At 40.9% G+C, this 27,880-nt stretch overlaps 1 protein-coding gene across 4 annotated transcripts in view; it reads left to right on the top strand.

Annotated features, from left to right (window-relative positions):
- Positions 1-27,880, top strand: part of EPHB2 (EPH receptor B2) — a 200,120-nt gene that overhangs the window by 933 nt on the left and 171,307 nt on the right. The window lies entirely within an intron of this gene.

Raw genomic sequence — 27,880 nt, 5'->3', positions numbered from 1 at the left:
GTAATACGGCTGAGGGTGCAGATTGTTGCAGTTTGTCGGGGACCCAGCAAATGTCATGGCTGTAGCATGGGGTAAGAGGCTGGGGTAGGGGGTTCAAGGAGACAGATCTGCCCCAGTGTGCTCACCGCGTTGAATAGAGGAGCGGCAGCGGGAACAATGGTGCAGGTTCATTTTTACAATTACGGTTTATTATCCTGAGCTAAACAATAACAGCAGCCATCCATACACAGCAGCGCTGTCTGCGTTTATGGCCGCTGACATGCGGCGTCCAAGATATTGGAATAATTTGCACCTATGGGTGCTGTCTGATTTGGGTACAACACATAATGGCTTTGTTCTTATTTCCTCAAATTTGGAAGATCTCTTTAATTTTAGTAATCGAGATAGGAATGTATATTTTTTGGATTTTGCTGTATATGAAAAATTAAATACATTTTTGCTCATTGACCAGACCGTACTGTAATGAGCGCTTATTGTGTCATTTGGGGATATGATATTTATCAGATTGCATTCTAAATGCATCAGCCTGACCTTAGATAATGCTAACGTGGCGAATAAAATAACGGCACATTTGTTGCAGTTATATTTACCCCAACCCATCACCCCCGTACTGATTGCCTATGGTTTTCGGGCAATGTTTTCAAATCGCCCTTTTGGCAAGAGCAAGGCGTTGGTAGTGTTTGTGAAAAGAGAGAACGGACCCATTTATCAGTGATGACTTTTCGATACTGGCTCACATTTCCTGGTAGCATATGGCGATATTTACAGCGGTGGGTTTTGGCATTAATACTAGTACATTGTATATTGCAGTAAGCAATACTACAGAACCGGCCAGCAGCTCTGCAAAGATCACTGAGGGTTGCAAGTGGTTTTAATTATAGCTAGATGAAGCTATTCTTTCTATACTTTTCTCTTTTTTTTCTTTAGCGTCGGTTAACGTGGCTGAAGACCCTGGGTAATGATAAGGGCGTTTTATGGAATTAATCGGGGTGAGCGTATTCTCATTATTTGATCGCCTCCCAGTACGCTTTTTCCTCCACCAGTGCAAAATGTTTCAGTTCCCAGGATTTTAACTGGGAAGCAGCGTTTTAAAGATAATTGAAAATTAGGGTGCTAGCGTACAGAAAGAATTCTAACATATCTTGATTATTCAACAATGTCTGCAGATCTTCGCCAGTGAAGTTTACAGGGACTGATGATGCCCTGATTCATTGTACGTGAGGCGCTGGGCTCATACAGGCCTAGTGAATTAGAGAGTATGGGTCTGCACAAAGTTGAATTCTTTTTGAATTCCCATTTTAACAAATGATAGACATTGTTTAAATCGAAATCCTCTTACCAAGCCTGTGTTTTGTGGGATTCCTTGTACCCAGATCATTGAGCTTTCCGTTTTAAAAAGGAATTATTCAACTCGGAAACCTTTCAGACCCCGGTACATTTAATCCTCTTCACGCTATAGTGCAGTACAATGCTTTTCTCACCCCCTTGGCAAGGATAATTCTGGGAAATTCACTTCATAGGCTAAAGTAAAACATCTTATTAAATGTATCTAGTGATGAACGAAACACTTTATTATAAAAGTTCCCAGTTGATTGAATTTTTGACAATTTTCTGGCTATTTTTCCCTCTGCCCTGAATATGTATTGACCCATCAATCTTCTATTGACATATCTCATTATTTTGTTGATTATAGAATATTTACCCACCCCCCCCATCCCCCAAGGTAGCTGGGAGGGCAGAGCGAGGGATTTATTTTTGGGGAGTACACCGATTCCTCACTTCTTTTTGCCATTGACCTCGGCCCAAGGCTGACTCTTAGAGTTGATAAGTGTAGCTGCAAATTCTTCTCTAATAAGCCACAGGTGTGTTCAATGACAGACTGACAAAACACAATCCTTCACAGCGTACAACCTTATATATAATTATAGGCGTGCACGCCTGTGCCTGGCCTCAACATTTATTCATAGTTTTTATATATACACACACACATATATATATGTATATATATATATATATATATATATATATGGTAAGTGTTTATATGGTGATATGGTTTAAATAGGTGTCTGTATGTGTGTAGAGAATTCTATAGGTGTCTGTATGTGTGTAGAGAATTCTATAGGTGCCTGTATGTGTGTAGAGAATTCTATAGGTGTCTGTATGTGTGAAGAGAATTCTATAGGTGCCTGTATGTGTGTAGAGAATTATATAGGTGTCTGTATGTGTGTAGAGAATTCTATAGGTGTCTGTATGTGTGTAGAGAATTCTATAGGTGTCTGTATGTGGTTAGAAAGTTCTAAAGGTGTCTGTCTCGCTGTCTGAGTAGATGCTTGTGTGGGTACAGACCTATACATTGTATATATATATGGAATTCTATAGGTTTCAGTTTTTTTTTACATTTTAGAATTCCTTTGCACACCACTCCATTCTATGCCAGTTTATAGCCAGAGCTGTTTAGCTTGTGCCAAGATTGTTCCCCAGCTTTCTTCAAGCAGTGCCTTATTCATTTGGTCCCTTTACCCATCCTATGGCAGGTTTATACCAAGTCTGCTGCCCCTACTGTGCCAGGTTTATACCCAGTCTGCTGCCCCTACTGTGCCAGGTACACACTCAGTCTGCTCCCTCTACTGTGCCAGGTCTATACCCAGTCTGCTCCCACTGCTATGCCAGGTATACACCCAGTCTGCTGAACCTACTATGCCAGGTTTATGCCCAGTCTACTCCCACTGCTATGCCAGGTACACACCCAGTCTGCTGACCCTACTATGCCAGGTTCATACTCAGTCTACTGACCCTACTGTGCCAGGTTTATACTCATTCTGCTCCCTCTACTGTGCCAGGTCTATACCCAGTGTGCTCCCACTGCTATGCCAGATACACACCCAGTCTGCTGACCCTACTATGCCAGGTTTTACCCAGCCTGCTCCCACTGCTATGCCAGGTACACACCCAGTCTGCTGACCCTACTATGCCAGGTTCATACCCAGTCTACTGACCCTACTGTGCCAGGTTTATACTCATTCTGCTCCCTCTACTGTGCCAGGTCTATACCCAGTGTGCTCCCACTGCTATGCCAGGTACACACCCAGTCTGCTGACCCTACTATGCCAGGTTTATACCCTATCTACTTCCTCTGACTGTGCCAGATTTATACCCAGTCTGCTCCCTCTACTATGCCATGTTTATCCCCAGCCTGCTGCCCCTTCTGTGCCAAGTTTATACCCAATATGTTCACTATTTCTGTGCCAGTTTCACACCCTGTCTGTTTCCTCTTTTACTCTGTTTTCATACCCTACAACATGCACCCTCTTGCTATGCCATCTTTATTTCCAGTGTGTCCCTTCTTCTGTGGCCATGTTCATATCCAGTCTGCTACCTCTTTCTGTTACCCGTTCCCTACCAGCATTTCCTCTCTCCTTGTGCCAGTCTTATCCTTCTCTCTGTGCCAATTCATGCACCTAGTACACATCATCTTCCTGTGCCAGGCACAAAACCAGTAATTCATATCTTAATGTGCCAGATTCATACCTAGTTTGCCACCTCTTCCCGTGCCAAGTTTATAGCCTGGCAGGATTCAGGACATCACCCTGTGCAAGCTTCATTACTGCGTCCTTTGCCAGGGCATTGCCACACGGCTTGGCATCCTTGCTGTATTGAGATAGACAGGCTGTCTGAGCTGGGGAGACTTGGAAACATAGGATGGGACTAAACAGCAATGTACTGAGGCTGTACTGATTTTCATTTTATTAGAGAACTTTAATATTTCATGTGAGAATTGATCTATAGCCTTGAATTCCAATTGTAGGTGAGCCAGGGAACCAGGAGAGATAGGGTTAATTATTTCACAGACTGCTAACGGCTTGCATTACATACTTTTACTATACCCTAGATTTCTGCAGGGATCGGTGCTTGAAATAAAATTGTATTTCAATCATCCCGAGTGTAAACCTCTTGTTTTAATCATAATTACTTTTAAACAGTGCAGTGCATCTTGTTTCTTTGTCTGTAACTGGGAATGTGTTTTAGTTTTACCAACATTGTTTTTAATACGTTAATTGTCACAGTGTCTTGTATTTGTAGACGTTTTATTTAAATCTGTTCCTCCCCATGATGGTGTGGAAGAAAAAAAAAATGCAAAAATATTTCAGCATTTTTTTTTCTTACAATTTTTTTAACTTTATACTTTATAAAATGTATTTTAATTTAATTTCTCTAGCCATTCTGTAAAAATTAAATGGATCGCTTTGCGTTGTAAAAGAGCAAAAACCGAGCTTTTGGAGATTTGAACGCACTGTGGATCGTTTTTAGAGGCCCATATTGGGCGTCAGATTTAGTATAAATATTACTCCAGACAGGTTCACAAGAATAGCTGTGAATATATGCATGTTCTATGTAGCGAGGTGTGCCTGATCATTTTGATTATATTACAAGGTGCTCTGTGCAGTGTTAGAAGTGAATAAATAGCTGTTATATAGAAAGGCTCTGCATATTGTATTCATAAGCTGTTTTCGTTTGTGAGGTCCTTGTTTATTGTGAAATGACCCAGGCACAGAATGGGTTAACACATTCTCGCCACAGATTTGCAGGATTAATGTTAATATCCCTCTCTCCTGAAACGTTCCAAGAATTTGGAAAAAGAAAAGGTTTTTAGAAATTAGCATTTCTTTAGCTTTCTGTCCATTGAAGCATTTCAAGCATTTGCAAGGATTCTTCATACACTCTTTTTTTATATTCTTTCTTGTTAGTATTAACCAATAAAATAGACCTTATTTTGCCTCTTTAAATAAGGACAATGTAAAACTATATCAATACTAGTTAATATTTACAAAAAAAAAGTGAAAAAACCACACAAAATGCAAGATCGCTATTTAGAATTTCATCGCTAAGCAGTGATTTGTACTGAATTGAAGGACCATTTCTCAAACGTTGCTTTTCATTTTAAAAAAAATTTTTAGTTAGTGAACCCTTTTGAAAAAAATATTGAGACTGTCCCTTTTATTCTGTTTTTATTTGCTATGTTTGGTAAAAAAAAAAAAATAAATGGAAATTACATTTTTCCCATTGTGTTTTAAAGCTGTTTTTACGTGATATAAACAAAAGATATAGAGGGTAACGTTAATAGATTTGTGCACAACGAGTATAACCAGCTGAAAAAAAATAAATAAAAAAATAATACATTTCCAGTATTTAGTTTTAGAAGCAGCTATTTTTGGTGTGCCTTAACATTTAGCATAATAACTGTACAGAGAACATAATATTGCACTGGGTAGATACACAGGGTTATATAGTAAATATAACTGCCAGAAATTCACCAGGGGATTGCACATTGCAAGCAACGTAGTTGAAGTGGAAAATTCTCCAATTTAGCTGTTCCAAGATTTTGTAATCCCCTGGTCAATTCCTAATAATTCCCCATTTCATGTAAACCCTTGTAGTGTTCATGATATGCAATGAGGCATGAGGCGTGAAAACAAATGGCATTCAAAAATGTGGCTGAATTAGAATAGCAAGTCAATTCTTTAAATTGTCTAACTCTGGCTATTTGCAAGAATGTCCAAATCTGTAAAAAAAATAAAATACCCAGAGGTTTATTCACTAAACTTCGATTTGCGGTGAATTGAAATCTCAAAGGCAAAATGTAGATTAAAAAAAAAAACAGCTGTGGAAAAATGTCATTTTTTGGGGGGTTTAAATTTTGGAATTCAGATTTCAGTTATCTACATTTCACTAAATAAATCCCCCTGGGATGACTTTGTAATTGCAGTGAAATTTCAAAATTGCGAAATTTAGGCGAAAAGTGATAGCTTGGAAAAATTCTCAAGTTTAGCCCGATCATAAGTCACCTATTTAAGCCCAAATTTTGTAGTTTGGTTTGCATTCCACTTCAGTTCGGTGTTTCGTAAATAAAACCAAAACCCTTAAAACAGCTAATTGAATTCTTTTTTTCCAACGCGGTTATGCTTGGCATAACATTTGCAAATCGATTTTCTATTCGCTGTTTAGCGAATGTGTCGTTATGTCTCCCAATTTTTTGTCGTCACGTTTTTCACTGTCTGTGTCAATATTTTACTATTGTGAGAATATTTGATGTGAAATTACAAAACATGTATTTTCAGAAGCGTTTATTTGCCAAATGCTTTGACTGTTGATAAACAGTGATTTCAGCTTTTGTAGTACTGAGTTCTGAGAATTGACAAGAGGAGGAATAAGTCTGAATGTTGAATATTTCAGATTGGCTTGATAACCGAACACAGCTTTTTAAAGTTTGACAGGATAATGTGTAATATGAATATTTAATATGCGGCGAACCTGGAGCCATCAATCAAGTTGAATTTCTATAATTTATTTAACTTTTCCGAGAGAAAATGAAAAAGCAAAAATAAATCATTTGGAACGTGTAATATTTAAAGGGGAAGTATTGCAATAGATAAAAAAGGGCTCGGAACTCTGTGAACATGCGTGTACAAACTCTGTGAATGGCATCTTTGCTATAGAACGGTTTATAAATTTAGGGACAGAAAAAATAACAATTTTATCAATATTTTATCATTCTTTTTTAAGGAAACTGCACTATGAATATAATTGGTTAGGACCGTTCGTTTAGTTCACCATATTATGTGCTGTTTATCTTTTTGACCTTGAAAGGGTTACTGTGTTCCTGGGGTACGGGAATTTCTCATTAAACCTATGCACTCCCCCCCCCCCCCCCTGTTTTTGTGCGGGGTTCCTTATGGCTGTTCATAGGGTTGGGTTATGTTGGCAAAGTTTATAGCATCTACAGAACTTTCCCTTTCTGAATGAGCCGCCAGGGTAGGGAGTGGGGGGATAATCACATTTTATAATCTGCCGAGATATCCAATGTGCCTAATAAAAAAAATAAACAGAACCAGCCTGGGATAGTGTTACTGGGATGTTATCCCACCTTCCAGGCAGATTGCTCCCTTGGCAGCGCACGTAACCCATTCCTTGCTGAACTGAGTGTATTTATTAATTGCTAATCATGTACTGACTAAAAACTATACAAGAGTACTGGAACCCATTAATTCCTTACTATAGGAGAGTACCGGAACCTGTTATTCCCTTACTTTAGGAGAGTACCGGAACCTGTTAATTACTTACTATAGGAGAGTACCGGAACCTGTTATTCCCTTACTATAGGAGAGTACCGGAGCCTGTTAATTCCTTACTTTAGGAGAGTACCGGAGCCTGTTATTCACTTAGTATAGGAGAGTACCGGAACCTGTTAATTTCTTACTATAGGAGAGTACCGGAACCTGTTAATTTCTTACTATAGGAGAGTACCGGAACCTGTTAATTCCTTACTATAGGAGAGTACCGGAACCTGTTATTCCCTTACTATAGGAGAGTACCAGAGCCTGTTAATTCCTTACTATAGGAGAGTACTGGGGCCTGTTAATTCCTTACTATAGGAGAGTACTGGAACCCGTTAATTCCTTACTATAGGAGAGTACCGGAACCTGTTCATTCCTAACTATAGGAGAGTACCGGAACCCGTTAATTCCTTACTATAGGAGAGTAACGGAACCTGTTATTCACTTACTATAGGAGAGTAACGGAACCTGTTAATTCCTAACTATAGGAGAGTAACGGAACCTGTTATTCACTTACTATAGGAGAGTAACGGAACCTGTTATTCCCTTACTATAGGAGAGTACCAGAGCCTGTTAATTCCTTACTATAGGAGAGTACCGGAGCCTGTTTATTCCTTACTATAGGAGAGTACCGGAACATGTTAATTCCTTACTATAGGAGAGTAACGGAACCTGTTAATTCCTTACTATAGGAGAGTACCGGAACCAATTAATTCCTTACTAAAGGAGAGTACCGGAACCCGTTAATTCCTTACTATAGGAGAGTACCGGAACCTGTTAATTCCTTACTATAGGAGAGTACCGGAACCAATTAATTCCTTACTAAAGGAGAGTACCGGAACCCGTTAATTCCTTACTATAGGAGAGTACCGGAACCTGTTAATTCCTTACTATAGGAGAGTACCGGAACCCGTTAATTCCTTACTATAGGAGAGTACCGGAACCCGTTAATTCCTTACTATAGGAGAGTACCGGAACCTGTTAATTCCTTACTATAGGAGAGTACCGGAACCCGTTAATTCCTTACTATAGGAGAGTACCGGAACCCGTTAATTCCTTACTATAGGAGAGTATACACACTTTTTCAGTGTGGTCCTCTGGCGCACACAGGGTTAAATCATGCTTCTTGGTTAAATATCAGTTTCTACATTGCATTTTAACCTTCTTTACTTTGACTAAATTTAGGATTCTGAGAAAAGCAGCTCGGAAGTAGTAAAAAAAAAAACTAACAAACAAAATTCTCTGCGAAAAGAACATTTTAGTATATATTTGAAAAAGTATTTTTAATACATACAAGATTGCGTGTTCACTGTGCTCTAAAACTGGGCCGAGGGCTATAACAGTATATTGAAATCAGATCAAGTTTTTTCATAGGAGTTAACCCCTCAATGGCAAAGGGGAGGCAACACTTAGTGGGTATAGATTGTGCACCACTGGTTATTAAAGGGTTAAAAACATTAGACCTTTCATTACCCTGAAAATCACACGTGTGCCGTTGATTGAGAAAACTCGATGCTTGGCAAATCATTAGAATGATGCATTTTCCCGGATTTTCTTCCCAGAACTTTTCAGACTTCCGAGTAAATATACGGCCTTTTATGTGTCTGCTACAGTTAAGTTTTATTCGTCACATGTCTGTTTTTTCCCCTCTGATGTTTGCACAAAATATCCACCTGAGGCAGAACGATGAACCGTGGGAAGCTTTAAATACCCCTTGTTGCAACACAGTACTTTTTTTTTTGACTTGGAGTGTGTAGTAATGAAAGGGAGTTTGTTTTTGGTAATAAAGTAATTGTTTTACACTAAATAATAAAAAATCACAAACAGGGATTTCCCCGAAGTTTAAATTGTTGCGGAAATCAAAGTGAATTTAAAATTTAAGCTCAGAGATGCCAGACTAAAATCATAGCCCACTTTAGGAAATTTTAGTTTGTCAATTTGTGTCTAAATTGTGAAATTCACTTTAGTATCAATTCCTGACAATTCGTAACCTTGAGAATGTGTGCAGCTGTGTATGTATGTGTATGTGTATGTTTGTGTATGTGTGTGTGAGTGTTTTAAACTTACAAAAAATGATCGTATCACAACATTGCATATTAACTACTTTTCAACTAACAGAATCTTGGTATAAATTGCTATCGTGAGAATTTTCCTTAAAGCGAGTTTAAAGCTTTCTGAGCTGATTGGAATTTTGTAGAGAAATGCTTCAGACTTGATAAAGGGTATGTGATGGAAGGTTTTCCAAAACGCTTTAAGTCCAGTAATAACAGATATCAGAAGATATTGTATTCATTTCCAATTGCTTCACTGGTTCCACATGGTGCTGTTAAAAATTCAAAGCATGTATACATGTGTCATTGCTGTGCAGTAATGCATGTGATCATATATACATGCATGCCTGAGTGGTATTGGCGGGTGCAGATTTCTCATATTTTTTATGTGTGTGCATTGGTTTGTATATGTGCATATATACGTGTGTGTGCGCGTGTTTGCTTGTTATGTGTGTGTGTGTGTGTGCGTGTTTGCTTGTTATGTGTGTGTGTGTGTGTGCGTGTTTGCTTGTGGCCATTCCATCATTTGCATTTTTTAAAGGGGCACTCTGTACATCATGACCAAACAGTTTGCATACAAGTTATTGTCATGATCATGCTGCTTTGAGATTTGGGCCCTGTTGATGAAAATTGGAACTCCCCTGGAAAAAACAGTCAAGCCAATCGTCAGCTGCTTGGAAAATGTGAATGACCTAGGATGGCAGCGATTGGCTCTAAGCGCTGGTCGAACCTCGCCAGGCTTTGGGTCATTTAAAATAGATTGGAAAAAGGGACGGCTTGGCGCCATAGCACCACAATCACTAAAATGAGCTATGGTGGTTATGGTATTAAAAGTGTCCCTTTAACACTACAGGAAGATTTGTCTAAATTAAATGTGGTGCAAAGATGTAAAAAGAGAGGAGTCCCCATAGTAATGTGCCTGTTCGTTCCACTGGTTTCCATGGTGATTGCCCAACTTTTAGTTCTTTGCACCAGCTTTCAGAACACGGCAATTTGATCACAAATCTCCCTCTTAAATAATGTAACGTTAGACCCTCGCTATTATCCCTATCTTTGTGCATTGTTTTTACTGTTATGTGTGGCCTTTTTTCTCCTAAAATGTATTTTATACTAGGCTCCTGGTGCAAAATATTTTCGGAAGCGTCACGCCGTGCCCCGTGTTTTAATGGCGGTAAGGCAGAAAGTCTGTGAATGCTGTCTGGTTTATGTCAATTCGTGCACGAGTGGTTTTAGAATAAAGTGGACCCTATCAGTTTCAGGGTGTAGAACCTGGTCCCTCAAAACTAGCACAGGCCTTTTGTGACACCACTTAAGAGAACTGTTGGGATATAAAGAAATTTGCCTGGTTCGCTGCTGTGAAATGGTTAAAAACATTAGACTGGGGTTCAGTTACATCAATAATGGGCCACTATTCAGTCTGCAGCGTTTAGTTACCTGCACCCTATGCCCACATCCTAGTGCATATATGTATATATCTATATATGTAATATTGTGGCATGATTTTGTGGGTCTCTGTACTCCGGTAGGGCTCATAAGTTAGATGGGGTGTTGGTTCCCAAGGATGAGTGGGTTTATCCCAGAGGAAAGGAGTGGTTTTGGTTATAATAATGATTGGGGATCTTAACCACCCCAGGTGAGTGGGGATCCTGGTTCCCATAGGTTAGTGGGTGTTCTAGTCCCCATTGGCATGTGTGGACCCTTCTGCCAATATCCCAAATTCCATGGCTGGAGTTAGGAAGAAGTAAAACGTTTCAGGCAGGAAGCTGTGATTACTAACTCTCCTTTTTCCCTGATTGGGACTGACTAGCCTCAGGTCACAGGAGAGGTGTAGGGGGTTAACTATTAATTGAGCATTTCCTGTCTACCAGACCTGTGCTGTAACAATCCACTCCCAAGAAATCAGCTGACCCTCCAGTTAACCTGTGACCCTGTCCGTGCTGGGGGAGGCAGCTCCCTGTCTAATGATTGCCACCTAATTCTGAGCTCCTGACCTGTGAATTGTAACTAGCCCGTGTTAGGTAATAACAGAGATATACTCGGTGGGTCTTACTCAGTATATTGCAGGCAATGGAATTGGCGCGGTCGTAATGTCGGGAACGTATTCCGCAGTACAGGACAAAAGAAAACAATGGATCGAAACATTCTGATAGAAAAATAAATATTTTTTTTAAATTGCTGCGGATAACATTTTAATTTATTCACTGTTAACCAGTTTGTTTGTTTTATACCGTATAAAAGAATGGGTTTTACTATGTAACTATGTAATACACGGAATGTGGGAATATAATTCAAATCCTAAAGATTCCCCTAAGGTTTTACCTGTAAACGTTTAAAATGAGCTGTATGAGTCGCCCTCAGCAGGATTTGGTGGTAGAAACTGGCTTAATCGGTAAATCTGGTTTTATTGGGAAGCGACTTTATTGACAGCGCTGGGTTTACCGGCAAATTATAACCTTATTGGTAGAGCTAGATTTATTGGTATATATGGCTTTTCTTGTTGCTGTGGTTTTATTGGCAATGCTGACATTAATGGTAGTGATGGCGTCATTGGCATAGTTGATGTTACTGGTAGAACTGGTTTTATTGGTAGCTTTGGCTTTAATTATAGTGCTGGCTTTAGTGGCAGAGATGGTTTTATTGGTGGTTATTGTTTTATTAGTAGCAATGGCTTCAATGGTAGAATTGGTCTTATATCTCTTAATCTTTGAGAGTCTTTTAAGGGTTAGGCACCAAAGTGTGAATTTAAAGTAAATTTCACATTTAATGCCAAATTAGCCAGACTGGAAAAGGTCTCTCAGCCCGCTGTGCTTCCAGTTTGGTTGCGTTGACCTTAAACCCTATTAAACATATTTGCTTAGTTTTGGCTATTTTAGCCTTAAATTTGAAATTCACTTTGACAAAACATTTAATTCTCACTTTAGAGAATAACCCTGTCAGTTTTAGAACTAAATAATTATTTAAGACCTGGCTTAGTCCGCTAGATCTCTTTTAATGTGTTAGAGAAGGTAATCTGTTCACTTTTTTCCCCACTTGTTCTGGCTTAATCTGTTACACCGGGCATTGTTTGATAGAACTGGCTTAGTCTGTCAACCACTTTAATCAGTTAGATCTGGCTTAATCTGTTCAGCTGCTTTAGTTTGTTAGCTGTTTTAATCTGGTTCCGTCCGTTCGAGCTGCCTTACTTTGTTAACTGGTTTATCTCTTTGACCAGGGTCTCTGTTGAAGTTAGTTTAGTCTTTGAACCTGTTTAATCTGCTGGTCTGGCTTGCTCAATGACATAGTTATCTTGTTCCAGCTTAATCCACGGAATCTGTTGTATCCTATTTCCAATACCTCACCCACCCCTACTCTCTGTTATGTTCTGATGAGGTACAGCTGTCAGCTAGAATTCATGTTAGTCCATACAGGTAGCGAGACCTGTCTTTTTTTTGTTCAATATGGACCAACATTGATTCCATGACTCATGGCTGAGGTTTATCCCCCCTCCAGCATTCCATAGACTTCAAACACCTCTCTCTTTGCCTGGGGGCATCAGGAGTCCAGGAGCTGGGGCAGGGAAGGGGGCTCGTTGATGGATGTGTGTTTGTTGTCTGTCTGAGAAATGTGTTGTGTTTGTGTAGGTGAAATTCTCTGAGCCCAGAATACAGACACTTCATTATAGTCTCAGTTTAAATATTATAAAACCTGCCAGCAGCTAAAGAGTTAAAGAAATGCCTTGCCTAGGCTTTGAATGAGTAATTTAACAATTACTTGTTACTTTAAAAAAAAAAAATATATATATATACGTAATCTCTTGCAATAAAAGTGTCTTAACCCCTTTCTGTTCTGGGGAAAGTTGTGAAGTTGCGTAGTGAGGCTGATTGCAAAGAACGATCGGATTAATAGGCCTCGGGATGCGGTAAGGGGTGTTAAAGAGACTGATAGTGTTAATGAACCATACAAACAAAGGGTCTTTATAGGCTGATGGGGTTAATATACAGTAGAGAATGGATAGTGCTATATAGAATAATAGGGTTAAAACACTATAGACTGAATAGACTGGGTTATGATTCTCAAGACCAACTTTTCAGTAAGTGTTCCAGGGCAAAGCACCTAACTATTTATCCACCTACCTTCTACATAGATTGTAAGTGTGTTTGAGCAGGTCCTTCTTTACCTCGAAATATCTGCTTTCTATAATTGCAAAGCGTTTTGAGATATGTTGGCGATACATATATACTAAGATGACTGAAGGGGTTAAAACCCCCAAACTGCAGATAGCCTGAAACAGTGACAGATCCAGATATTTCCACGGACCGCTTTCATTCAAAGGATAAACATACCTGATCTCAATTCAGAGTCCACCAGATATTCTTCAGATTTTGGAACCCTCTCTTTCCCTCCAGTACAGGCAAGCAGAGAGAGTTCTAGTGTCACAATAATAGTCGCCTTAAATGTAGAACACAAAATAGCTCATATATACGATCTCATTTTCATAGACCTCCAATTTATCTCAGAATAAATATACTTTTATTACAGAACTAACTGCAGGCAAACATTCTTTGTAACATAGTTGAGTCCTTATTCCAGGAAAATTTCCCTCTTTTTTCTTTTTTTTTTTTGTGTGATAATTTTGGTAATGTGAAAAATGAGATGTTTTTGGGTTTCATTAGGTTGTCAATGGAGGAGACTTTACCCATCTGTAAACAATTTATCTCCTGTTGATTACAGTAAAGGAATACTGTTGAGTTATTAGGAATACAAACTTATATTTCTAATGTTATATTGCCCCTGTCCTAGTAATATCCATTCCCCCTTCCAGTTTTCAGTAAAAATATTTTTAAAAAAGCTTTTTACTCTCGGTTTTCCAGCACCGAGACTCCCTTCCCATCTTCTGCAACATCATTGAGGAGGCATGGCTTCTTCGACGATGATTCAATCCGCTGCTTCAAAATAGAGAAGCATTGGTGATCTGATGTGCATGCGCAGCGTTTGCCACATGCGCACCAGTGTTTCTTATTCAAAGCTTTCCTGTGAGCGTCCACGTCACGAGTTTTATTTGGTGCAGTGAAAATGACTCTAATTTGTCAGGAAGACCGTCTGTGAAGGTGGATTTAACCCTGCTATGTAAACATTACAGATTGTAAAAAAGGACAGGAAATTTATTGGTAACATGGTATATGGGGGACTGCTGCTTATCATGTTTTTTCACAAAAGTGTATAATAAAGTATAATGTGTATAATAATAATACAGAATTATTAACTTGATTACTATGATCATTATTTACAGGGTGTTGTTCACTAAATAGCATGATGTGGTGAAAAGTCAAACTAATTGCTAAATTTCAGCCAAAACTGTTGAAAAAAAGCCAAGTTAAAAAAAAAAATTTGAACGCAATATTTGGAATTCATTATCGGCTTGCTAGAAATCACATATAACATACAAAGCACCATATTTTGGGGGGACATAAGATAGCTTTTGTATTGGTACTACATACATAGCGAGGCAGCCATCGGATCATTTAAACAGTATCACGTGTGACATGTTCTCCATTGTGTTTGATTCAGTGTAGGAAAGAACCATAAGCTTCCACGTATTTAAATTATGTGGATCTAAAGTCGTAGTAACATTTTACATTTAGATCTCCAGGTCTATTAAAGGAGTAGCCGGTGCATGAAATAAAATTGGGCCCCGTGGCCATTTCCTTTCTTTCGTGACATGCCCAAACAGCAACATGCGCCAGCCTCAGATTGCGTGGGTGATGTCTTTCTCAGTTAGATGCACTGGGTGTAATTTGAAAGTAGAATAATGTAAATATTTTTGGATCTTAGAAGGTTTTATAGAAATATGGGGGTTTAAAAGTGATGTTTTAATACTATCATTGTCTGCCACAGTATGGCATCTGGGTGGTTCGTGATTCCAGTTTCGGCACAGCGGTGGGGGGGGGGGGTGTTCAACAAAAGACAGCAGACACACAATTAACTGATCCTTTTAGATACTACGCACCGGGATTGGCTGAGATAACGTGCGTGAGAATAATGTGTAATAGAGAGCGCGGGGTAATGTGTGGCACAAACCCATGGTGTGTTTACCGTGGCACACTACCCATGGCACACAATCTGCTAACCCCAGCAGTAAGAATATGATTACACCTGTCTCTGATTCTAATTGTCTCTCTTTTTCAGAGTATGTCTGTTTTCTGAGCGTGGTTGTTTCTTTTTTCAGATTACGGCTTTCTCTGGGCTTGTCTGCCTCTACATTTCAGATTACTTTTGTCTTTGAGCCTGGCTGTCTCTCTGTTTAAGACTACTCATGTCTCTGACTGTGGCTGTCTATGTGATTCTGGTTACAAATGTTTCTGAATGTGGCTGTCTCTGTGTTTCGGATTATGTCTGCCTCCAGAGTGGTTGTCTGTGTGTTTTGGATTACACATGTTTCTGAGCACGGCTGTCTCTGTGTTTCGGATTATGAATGGCTCTCTGTATTTCGGATTACGCCTGTCTCTGAGTGTGGCTGTCTCTGTGTTTCTTATTGTGCCTATCTCTAAGCGTAGCTGTCTCTGTATTTTGTATTACGCCTGTCTCTGAGCGTGGCTGTCTCTGTGTTTCGTACTGTGCCTATCTCTAAGCGTGGCTGTCTCTGTATTTTGGATTGCACCTGTCTCTGAGCATTTCTTTGTTTCATATTATGCCTGTCTCTGAGCGTGACTGTCTCTGTGTTTCGGATTACGCCTGCACTTGTAAAGGAAAATAAACAAATAGAGGTTTGTAAGAGAAAAAATATATAAAAAGCTGCATTGACGTGTAAACATTCAGCCAATGTAAACACAACATTTTAATGACTCCCTTACTTTGATGTGATGTGAGGAAGTAAGTTTTCATTTTAATTGAAATTTAATTTGCCATTTTAGATTCTTTCCTGAATAGCTAAATCACTGGCACAATTAACCGCTTCGGCCACATTTTCAAGAAACAATAGTTTACAAATGTAGAAAAAGAAAATCAAGATTTTCTTGGTCCGTATTCAGATCCTTTATTTTGCCTTGCTAAATGTTTAATATAGAAACCTTTCTCTATGGGGTTTATTTACTAAACGGTACATTGCGGTCAACTGAGAATCAGTATGCCTTTATGGCTGAACTAGAAGGATATTTGTGCTGGGGAATGTTCATACCTTCATTTTGTAATTTGCTTTTCAGTGCCCAACAATTCTATGTTGTCATTACACCCTTACTCCGCATGTCATATATTGAAAGAGAACCTGCCGTGTTTATTTGAATTTAGAGTTTACCTCGTAACATTAGTGAAGCATTTACTAGTGCCTCCCTGGTGGGGTCTCCAGTGACGCAATTAACGTTACAGGCAAAGCCCATAATGAACAGGACTGCCTGAAAAGTAGGTGGGTGCGTCTCTTAAAAGGGCTCAAAATCCTAGAACAGTTCCCTGGTGTTCCGAGATGTGGGGCACCATGGGACAAAATCAGGGTAGCAGAACAGAGCCCTGAAACCGGTACTGTACCTCCAAAAGCGGGACAATTTGGAGTTATGTCTACAGGTGTAGAATATCACATGTGAATAAAATTCACTAATCTACAATTACTGAAGCAGATTGTAGGTGCCGCCATGTTGAAATCATCAAGTTCCCATAATTCCTTTGTGAAAGAAAGTGCCACGAGTTGTGCTTGTGACACAAGTTTTATGGATTCTGACACAGCAATGTGTTAATTAGGTTATTTGAGTTCTGTAAAAAAATAAAAAAAAGATTTGCCACAAAGTTTCAAGGGTCTCTCTAGTGATTGATCTACGTTTAGAATTTTCTCTACCATACTCTTGGAGACAGCTTGATAAGTCCTCCATGAAGAGTCTCCAAAATTAGTATCCGCTACATCTACTTTAAATTTGCGGCAAGTTCATTTGTAAATGTCTGCCATATGCATGGCGTTACCACATCCACATTTTACTTTTGACATTTTGAGGATCTTAGTTCCTCAATGCAGACACTTTGGGGAACTTTAATAATTTGCAGTATTCGCCCACACTCTGACATTATCAGTCGTTTCTCGGATGGGTTGTACGTGACCTGTTGTAAACTTAGAACAAAGCAAGAAAAAGTCCTTTTATTTCATGGCCAAACGAAAGTATAATTGGAAGTATCTCTTGATAAATGAGTTTAATCTCCGGTGCTAGGGGCCCCGTGCTCTGTGCCTTCCTGTTATGTGCAAACTCTCGATTTTCATGGAAATCATTATCGCGTTTCTATAATGTGAGTGTCTTTTTTTTCCCAGGAACCACAACATGTACTGGTTTAAAGTTGGCGTTAGGGTTTTGAGTTAAAGAGTTTTATTAACACTAATGACATCATTTTTATAGTGGGGAGTGCGGGGGCGGTAGAACTTGTTTTAATATGTAGCATTCCATTGGCTTGATTCTCTGCTATGGGGTCTCTTTGTCCTGTTTCCAGCAGTGTCTCAGTGTTGGAGATCACTCCCCCAAACATTTCCAACTGGATTATTCTGATATTCTTAACATTTTGTTGCTAATCTCCAAATTTGGGGTTCCTCTTTCTTGAAGGCTCTGCAGCTTTGGTGATTGTGTTTGCAAGTCAGCATCTTCTTGACGCTGATCCTTGCTGGGGGCTTGTATATAATTTTGTAGGGTCTTTATTTTTAGTGAGTTTTTGGTTTTGGTAAAGCCTCCCAATTGGCCGTCTTTCAGTTTGGAGTAACCGCTCTCTATCTCTCACATGATCTAATGCCAACCTTCGTCTGGCTAAGATTTCGGCTGGGGGCGGGGTCTCTCAGTTTAGGTGGTCTCTCTGTTAAGAAGTCTCTCAATACCCTCAAGGTTTTGAGGTGTAAAACACTCCTGGTAATGGAGAATCTATCAGTATAGTAATCTCTCGGAAGCAGTAACGTTTTTTTTAAGCAGATCCCTGTGTGGGTGACCCTTGGTTTGGGGGTTCTTTCTTTTATTTTATTTTTTGGGGCGGGGGTGGGGGGTCCTTTATATTCTTTACGGTTTGTTGAGGAACACTCTGGGTTATGATTACAGGTCAGCATTTCCCTGGCTGTGATCCATGCTGAGGTCAGATGGATTTTTCTGGCAGATTCTTGCCCCCCCCCCCTCCCCAAGCAGGGATATCTGCTAATTGTTTTTTTCCAGTGCCGGTAGCAGCGATATACGCAGGGTCAGCATGGCATGTTCCTGAAGCCCTGCTACTGGCATAGAGTGGCACCAACCGTGCAAATGTTTTCAAGTAAAATTCAAAAGGAAATACAATTCACTTTTTTTTTTAACAAAACAAAAGAACTAATTCCTTTCACTGTTTTTCCGCCCACGGCCAGGTCAGCCATGAGTCAAATTTATCTGCCAGTGGGACGTTTTATTCTGCTATGACAAGAAATTAAACACTTCATCTCTCTGACATCCTGCTGACTGCTTTTGGCAACACATGGGTTAAAGCGATAGGGTTAAAGGGTTAAACTGTCTGTGAAAGTGCTCAATTCAAGCCAAGACAATCAAGTTAGAACAATTCTGCTATTTTCCTCCCCAATTTCACGTTGGTGTGTTCATGTTGAAGCTCGGCTGTCAACTGACTATTTAGCGAATAAACCCACACGGGATACAAAATCAGCCATTAGCTGATTGGAGATATAGTGGAAGCCTTTAGGCTGAGTGAGTAATTGAAAAGGCATTGAAAACTCTTATGAATCACCAGAAAATCTATTCGTTGTGCCTTTTCATAACCTCCTTCAGCTGTCCTCCAATATATGGATCAGAAAGCACACCTATTGATTGGAAACATTTGGCAGTTCCTCTAGCTTGAATTATACAGTTATTTCTTCCTTCCCATGGGTGCGGGGGGTGGGGGGGATTATATCCTGGGGGTCACAGTTTGTCAATTATAAATGTGCAAATTCGTAATGGCCTCTTTGATATTGTACACTAGTGAAGTAGCACTGCTGACAGGTATCGTATTCTTCAATCGAAAACCTGCAGGGGGTTGACAGTTCTTGTATTTTTACTTTCTTTACATTTTTGTGCAGTCTTTAACATGTATTCATTTACATTTAATTTTAAAAAATCTTGATAAAACATATACTGTTTTTCCTTGTGTAAAAAGCAGGATTATAGCGTTTTGTTTTATGGTTTTCGCCATTATTAGAAATGGTCTACTTTGTATATACAGGTGTTTTCCCCAACCTGAGTACTACCCCTATACACGTCGTACACGCTACCTGTCTGCACCACTCATGCGTGTAACCCAGCCGGTAGGATTTATTGTGTGCGTCCATCAAAAGTTTTTTTATACTCCTTAAATGTGATTAGGTACTCACTAAGGAAGCTTTAATTTCTAATAGGTTGTTTAATTTAGTGGTTACTTGAAATGGTCTTTCTCTCTTTTTCCCTACTATAAACACATTAACAAATTAACCGCCTCTGACCCCAGCACTCGGGAGACCTGTATTAACAGAACGACGCTCAGAGGGGTGTGTACTTTCATAAATATTCAGTTTTTATCACCATCGATCACTGCGATTTCCCCAAAGAATTACATGTGTTGGTCTTTGATGGTACATTTGTTGACACATGTGCATGAGATGGTACACTTTTCAGTGGCAATCAATCACTTCGTCAATTATCCTTTCGTTGTCAATCGATCAATCACTTTTCGGGGGTGATAATTGTACATTCTAATCAGATTGGCAAAGATTGACGAGGGGCCCTCCTTATTGTACACTAAATGGAACTTTTGCTTAGGGATATACTTTGACGTGCAAAGTGTCTGGAATTAAAAGTGAATTTAAAATTTCAGGCCAGAAGAAACGAAAACGTCGAATGTACCTTGAATTCTGGACAATTTGCGCTTTACCGAATAACAACGTCAGCTTCTCAGCCTGTTTGTTGAAACTTTCTATGATACAGTGTTGGGGAACCTGTTGGAGCTGTATAACTAATGCCAATTTAATTGATGATGCATGTGAACATTCAAATAGAGCAGCGCAGTGTTGTACATTCTCGTATACCGTCCTAACGCCCCCTCTGTTTCCTGCTGTTTGAAAGGTAATAGCTGCGATTGCATTGGTGGCTGTAAGTGATAAACAGATATGATTATATTTAGACGGGTGGCGAGGAAATGATTGTACCTATTCGGCTAGGAATGCAGTTACCTTGCTCCCACCGGCTGCCGTATACCTCGACTTACTGAAACTGGTCCGACCTGTTCCGTGTTCAGAATCCTGATATTTGCAAGGGCCACACTCAGAGCACGCATCTGTACAAATAGAGGAGCATTGTGCTCCAGACACAATTTATTTTAGGAGGTGCACAATATTTGGAAATAACCGCAGGCTTAAACATATGAATTATAACAGGGCTGGGGGTGTGAGGGACTTACCTGTGGGTTATATGTACTGCGGGGGTGATCACGGATATTAAAAGGGGGGGGGGGGGCACTGTTTGAAGCGTTAGTCACAAATCTGAATTTTCACCCTAATTGGTTAACAACAAATGATTTGGTTCTATTCTAACTCAATTTGCTTATTAAGTTAGGTTACTTTTGGGGCTGCAGATAAATCAGCAGGAAAATTATATTCAGATCTCCAATAAATTTCACAACATCCACAAAGTTTAGTGACAGTTCCTGAGGTTTAGTTCAAAACCCCTTGAAGAACTGAATTCCCAAAAATCTGGTCACATGCTCTCAAACAAAATGAAAAAAGTAGGGAGATGTGGATGGCCTATTCTCTTCTTCCATAATCATTTGCACAGTAGGGGGGAGTAGGATTAATTAAAATGAGGGGGTACCCTTTAGGATCCCCACCACACCAGAAGCTTCCGGTGAACTTGATATCCTTCGAGATAAAGATGTCAAATACCTTATTGGAAGATGGGGTGAAGCTGTGCTTCCCTTGAACCATGCAGGGTAAGGGTTAATATTGGGGGGGGGGGGGTGGTGGGGGTGGGGGGGGGGCATGTCACTTACCCCACCATTGCTTCCTCCATTTAGTGGACTGTGAGGCAAACACACAATTAAAATAACGCAGGTGTTTTGTGTACCCGAGGCACCTTACAAAACACTGTTACAGTAAAGCACGTGCTGAATTTTGTGAACATTTCCAGGCGATGGGTCTGTCTTTATATTAGTTAATATAAAATGTTGGTGTATTGTGAAGGTCTCCATTAGAAAAGTGATAGATCAGTTGTTACATCACGTAAAGCCATAAACCAGTCTTGAAGAGTGGCAGATAATGAGCGTAAAGGGGGAGAAGGATTTTATTGCTGAACCTATTATAAATTTGTGAAAAGGTCAAGGCCCCAGATATTGTCGCCTAGTGTCCTCCATCTCCCCCTCACTGTTTACACGCCAAGTCTTTAATCATTGTGGAGTGGCATTTAGTCTTTCTCTGTGGACATTGTCACAAACCAAACACGTTGTGCATTTAGCTCTGTGTGCTGTAGATTACAATGCTCCGCAGGAGAGACAAGCCATTGTCTACCGGAGCAGACAGAGAGGAAACGCACTTGTTTTATAGAGTCCTCCTCTGCCTGACCGTGTTTATGTATTTCCAGAATATCCAGCCTTTCTATCTGTGTAGCCTCTGTAGGCTTGGAGATTCCTGTCTCTCCTGTGCTGGTGTGACTCTGAGGCATTTTGGGGACATTCCAACTCAGAACAAAATGGCTGCCACAAATGGAGACTCGCTACATGGACGCATAGCGCAGCAGCCACCCGCTCTCACCCGATTTACAGAAATATCAGGCATCTGTGTGTTTATCCCAGATTGGCAAAGTCTTTCTTATATTTGCATGCATTGTCACTTGTATGTGCCACAGTGGCCGTCTGTTCAGCACATGTTAGACACATGCTCAGTGGAGCGAGCCGTGTAATGTAAATATGCCGCCAGGACGTCACCCTTGTTGGGTTTGAAGACCCATTTATTTTTTTTTCTGCTGCCGTGATGCTATTAGCTATTAACCATTTTTGTGCCAGGATAAGGTTCCCACCCGTAGCAGCTTCTTCCGTTCAACCTTGATGTCATGGCATGCTGTAAACGCAGAGAAAGTGGTGCATGATGGGTGAGAGGGAATTCTAGTGGCGCTGATGGAGCGAGGGCATCAGTATTCCCTGTGTGAACGCTACATATAAATGGAAGGCGAACACAATGCTGTCCCTTCGCTCGGGAGCAGTGGATAAAGTGATTTGCATTTATTAACAGGCCCCGGGGAGATGGTTGTTCACACACAGAGAGGGGGAGGGGAGACGAAGCATCCACTTGTTCTAAAGGATTTTAACTGGGGACTGGACCAAGTGCTTGGGAGGGGATGGCAAAAAAAAATCTCGTCTTCTCCAGATTAGGGCGAGACCTGCACAATCCCCGTACAGAATGAGGACGGTTCCAAAGCTGATTTAAAGAACACAGTTTGATTTCCTGCGGCGAGCGCACCTGGAAATAAAGCCTGTGCAGCCCACCCAGTGACAGACCCTCTCTTTCCACTTTGCCTCAACGGATTTAGGCAAAAACAATGTAAAATAGGGCAGACAAAGACACAATGGAGCCATTTTATTTCCAGATATATAAAGAAGTTTTTTAAAATTTATTTTTTTAGGGGGTGGTGTTCCATTCATAGAGAGCCGTGAAACCTCCATGTTTTCTTTGAGGTATTTTATTTACTGTTAAGTAGTACATTAGGCTTATTTTATGCTAATAGTGCTGTGGGAAAAATACAGAGATTTGGAACCCTGGTGTCATGCATATTAAAACCTCTGTCAATATTGTCACCACTGGCTAGCGGGATACGCGTCCTTTTTTACGTAAACATTTCTTTTCCCAGCCTGGTAGCGATGGCACAGATTGGATAAGCCATTTTACTAATAACCGTCTCCATGTGAGATCTGGGAAGGAGGAGGGCTGCTAATGATATCACTACGGGTCCCAGGAAAAGGGCAAGCTGCTTGGAATACAAATCAGAGCAACCTTAGCCAGCACTATGCAATAAACGTTCTATTTCTGGCAAGGAAACCCAGCGACCCTTAGGAAATTTGGCTAAGTTAAAGTTTGCTATGTAAAACCCATTCAGCTATTCACAAAAGGCAAATTTGGTTATTTCCGGCAAAGTTTCACTTTCTTTCAGGTGCCGTTCGGTTAGCTGTTAAAATCAGTTGCATGTCTATATAGAAGCTTGCTCATATAGCTATGTATCTAAACGTAACATAATCTCCTTTTTATTAGTTCTATCCAGGTCCCCTTGACACAGACCATGAGTATTGCAGCATTGAATGCTACACTGCGCATGCTCGCAATTTAAGCGTTCACATGTCGTAGCTCAGCTCGCTGTTCATTACGACATGCACGTTCTTAGTGCACATTGGGTGTCGTCATGCTGTACGTGATGACACAGAGTGTGAAGTCATTATTTGTGAGGGTTCCCCGGTACCCAGGCCACTGTGGATCTACAATCACTAGTTTAACGTATGCCATGCCCATGTCGGTACCATGGCTTATAGGTGAATTTGGACACGGCAGTGCTAATAATATAAAATGGGAAGAATTCCTCGGCATGCATTAGTAAATCTCAATTTCTACTGAATACTGCCATAATTATTTTATTATTCATATAGCGCCAACAGATTTCGTAGCGCTGTACACACATCCAGCAAAACATTTAACAGCAATCTAACTAATAATGATTTGACACACTTTATTATCATATGGTAACATAGGTCGCCAAGCCAACAGTAATTGGTGACATAGCAGGTTCAGTCACGTGATACAATGGGGGGAGGAAAGCCTTTTGTGTCATCGCTTAGTCACGTTAATTAGGATGCTACTGCTCGAAGATTATTGGCTTTTATTTTTTTAATTCTGTTTTTTCGTATGTGGTGAATCAGCGTTTTCCACTTTACTTGGGCTCTTTGTTTCTTTAACTGTATCAGTACTGCTGTAAATTGCCAATGAAATGAAAGCGTTAAATGACTTATTTTGTGATGCAGGACACGGTGGGGGGACTGCGGCAATGTGATAGGAGAGGTGCGAGCCGGTATTAATGGGTGATAATTAGCAGCGTCTCTTAACAATGCCCACACCTCTGATTTAAGCACAGAATAATATGCGACTAGCACACACATGAGCTTACACTCTGCATGCAATGATAAAGTGTTACTCACTGATACGCTATGATACAGTATTTACCATTTTTTGAAAGACAAAGTGAACTGTTTACCAACTGGAGTTATTTACAATACAATTATACACATCACTGATGGTTGAAAGTAGCAATCCTATTGTAGATCTGAGACAAATATTATTGGCAGGGGCATCTGCTTTATAAACTGTTGTTAGAGGTGGGACCTATCCGAAATGTAAACGGTAAGAATACCTTGTAATTGGTTAAGTAAGACAAAATTATCTTGAGACCTCAGCTGACTTATAGACAAATCATTATTAGATTTGTTGTCCCGTTTCAATGAGTTCACACTGCTTTTTCGCCTGATGTGTTTCATTTATTCCTAAAAATAGAATATTGTAACAGCATCAAAAAGCTGTCATCTGGAGAAATTAAGGTTAATTAGTCACTAAAGAGTGAATTGTGATGACATGAAAAGTGAATTGCTAAATTTAAAGGGTAACTCCAGCCTGCTCTCGGCCAATGAATGGTACACTGTGCGTTAGAATTTGCACAGAATTGCCACTAAGCATCCCGGAACTCTTGTTTTGGACTGGCTAATAACGCCCCAACGCCTCTGCCGCAGGTGGTTACACTAACACAGCAAAGGGGTTAAACACTGAAGTTGTCATGGTGTGTGGAGTAACCATTTAAATCAGGATAGCAGATTATGAACAATTCTGCAGCTCAGCTATTGACACAGCTGGATTATTATAGTCTGAATTTTGCAATTTGGTTTTCAGATCAGCACAGTTCACTGTATATTAAATGAATGCTAGCTAACATGTATGTCATCGAGGGAATTAGTAAGGATTTATTATTTTTGTGTAATCCCCCCTTAATCAAATAACCTGTGCTGCGTTTACTAATGTGGGTGTTAATTTTCATCCAGTGTAAATACCCCCAAGGCCCCTTTCATTCCTTTGAAGAGCGTTTTGGAGCATTGCGACTGGAATACACGATCATGAGGTACCTTACTGTCACTCACTGCCCCCCAAGTTGATTTCCCTAGAACCCCTTTTACAAGTTACAGAGATACATTGTAACCGTCTTCGTCTTCTCCCTTCCCCCGCGAGGCTGAAATCCAAACATAATAATCAGGAACAAATCCCAAACGCGTGTAAGGTTATTATTTGCTTTTTGTTTATATTTTTGTTTTTATAATTACAATCTGTTTACCTCGTTGTTTTCACCCGTTCATTAGTTTGTTTGGTTCGGGGAGATGTATTTTGGTGAAGATGATATGTCTCTCCCAGCTGTGTGAATAATTACTACACCGCTAGAATGTGATGTGCAATTAGCACAGCCGAGAGATATATCTCCCGTCTCGGGTCAGATGGAGGAATAGCTGCCTCTCAGGGAAACGAACAGTCATTTCGTCACTCGGTCACTTTCCTTTATCTTAGAATGGCCTCATTGACTGGGCCGTTACCTTACACAAGGATATGCTACCAGATAAAGGAAATTGAAGCTTTAAATGCATAGCTGCTTAATTTTAATTTCATTTGCACCCAGTCCCGATGTTCTTAGTTATACGTCAGCTGATGAGATGTATTCATTTGCAGAAACCCCTTTACATTTTTTGGTTAGAGTAACCCTTACTCTGCTTGTTCACAGCCACTCCTCTCCCCCTCCCCCCCCCCAAATAAAGGAACAAACACGAAAATAACTGAAAATTAAACCTTACTTTCCAGCACCAATGCCAAGTTCTACCTCAACCCATTCTTCCTCTAATGTTGACACTTCCCCTCCCCAGAGGGCCAGGGTGGGCATCCTGAGAGTAGGACATGGGTGGCACCGAGAAAGGAGCCTTGCCACCATTGGCTGTCTGTGTCCTCTACCAAATTTTCACCAAATTCTTGTTCTGAGCCGGCTAATGATGCCTCAGTGATGCTGTAAGATTTTTTTTTTTTTAATTCTTTATTTTTGTTTGTGCAGGTGGTTACAATAATTCAATAAGCGCCACAACAGCGTATTTCAGTTTTCATACAAGTTAAACAGTAGCATGATAAGTTGCACAATTTTTATATTTAACATGCTTAACTAAACAGTTGGAACAGGTGAGTGATATAAAATGAAGTAGATTATTATTGGGTGCTTAACATTGCAGGGTCGCCTTTGCTATGGTAAAGATTGCAGGAACACATTGAAGACAGAGCCGTATCTGGCTACAGTGTAACAAAAAGTAATCATGCTATGAATATTGAGGTATTAGAAAGGACATTGCATGCAGGGACGGATTCAATATATAATAGATATATATAGGCATAGCTAGGTAGGGAATGATTAGCAGTACCTCATTGCTTGTATTAGTAACTGGTTAGAACAGTGGGATATGCGGCAAAAAGTGGTTATGAAGGGGTCGCTGCCAGGCAAATTTAAAGTAGCCGCAAGGCTGTTAAGTCTCAGGGTGTGTGTGGCAGGACAGCCCAGAAATATAGGCGAGCAGTCAGCCTATGCCTAGGGCCTGGAAGCAAAGGAGAGGCAAGCGGAGGGCTTGGGGGCTTACAGTTGTCACCAGAGAGTCTTGTAGGGCACGCCATGCTTTGTGGGCCGCTGTGTGCAGGCTTATGCTCCGCTGCCCGTTGTTGTTGTCTGTGGTTGCTGAGCGAGAGGTATGTCGGATCTGCTTCTGCGGTGTGGGGTCGTGAGAATTGGCGTCCTGAAGGCCCTGCGTCGTTTCCCTGCCAGTTTGAGCCTGGGCTCCAGCCCCGCGTGGAGGCCGCTCTGGAGCCGCAGGGGGGGCCCCATTGTAAGGTACGCCGGATGGTCGGGCGAATCCACGCAGACACCGCTCTCATCACCCTCTGGTAGGGTTGGCTCCGCGCTTTCAGCCTTGCCCAGTGGTGAGATCTTACCAGGTCCACAAAGTCCTTTGTGTGCTCGGGCGGTGTGATGCACGGTTGCTTGACCTGGGGCCGCGCCGCCATCTTGGCTGGGCCCTGCGGGTTTCTTTTGCTGGGCGAGTACACTGCTTGTTCAGGTATGCTTGTGGGGGTAATCGTCCCCAGCGAGGACCGGGATGTCCCCCACCGGTCCAAGGGGGGGGGGGCAGCAGGGCGGTTTTGGGCTGTTGCTTAGGAGGTCGCACTGTGCAGGGAGGTCGGCAGTCATCCCCGGGCCTCATGCTCTGCATTAGGTTAGGCCGCATGGCCTGTTGCAGCTTTTCCGCGGCAGATCTGTGCCGGATTTGTATCCTCGTGTGCTGGGTGCTGTTCTGCTTCTGCTCCCAGTCACCGTTTGTCGCTTATGCTGTCCTGCCTGTAGGTATTGTCGCTTGTGGGTCCGTTATTGCAGGAGCTCATGAAAAGTGCGTCCGGCCATGGCTGCTGTCAGGCCCCGCCCCCGATGCTGTAAGATTTTAATTGACTTTGAAGTGGTACAGAATGTATTTTAACTTACCTCCTCTGCACTCCTCACTCCAGTGTTTCAGTGTTTGAGTAGCATTTAAAGAGAACTGTTATGTCCAGAGAGGCGACACTTGTTATTTCTTTGTACAGCCACTTACCGTAATCCAGCGCTGGGCTCCATCGGCGCCGGTGACCTCTCCTCCCCCGCCGACGTCAGCTCC

The sequence above is a fragment of the Pelobates fuscus genome, chromosome 11, assembly GCF_036172605.1.
Source record: "Pelobates fuscus isolate aPelFus1 chromosome 11, aPelFus1.pri, whole genome shotgun sequence".
Lineage (NCBI taxonomy): Eukaryota > Metazoa > Chordata > Amphibia > Anura > Pelobatidae > Pelobates > Pelobates fuscus.
Note: the sequence above shows the minus strand (reverse complement) of the source record. Positions and strands in the feature narration are given on the sequence as shown.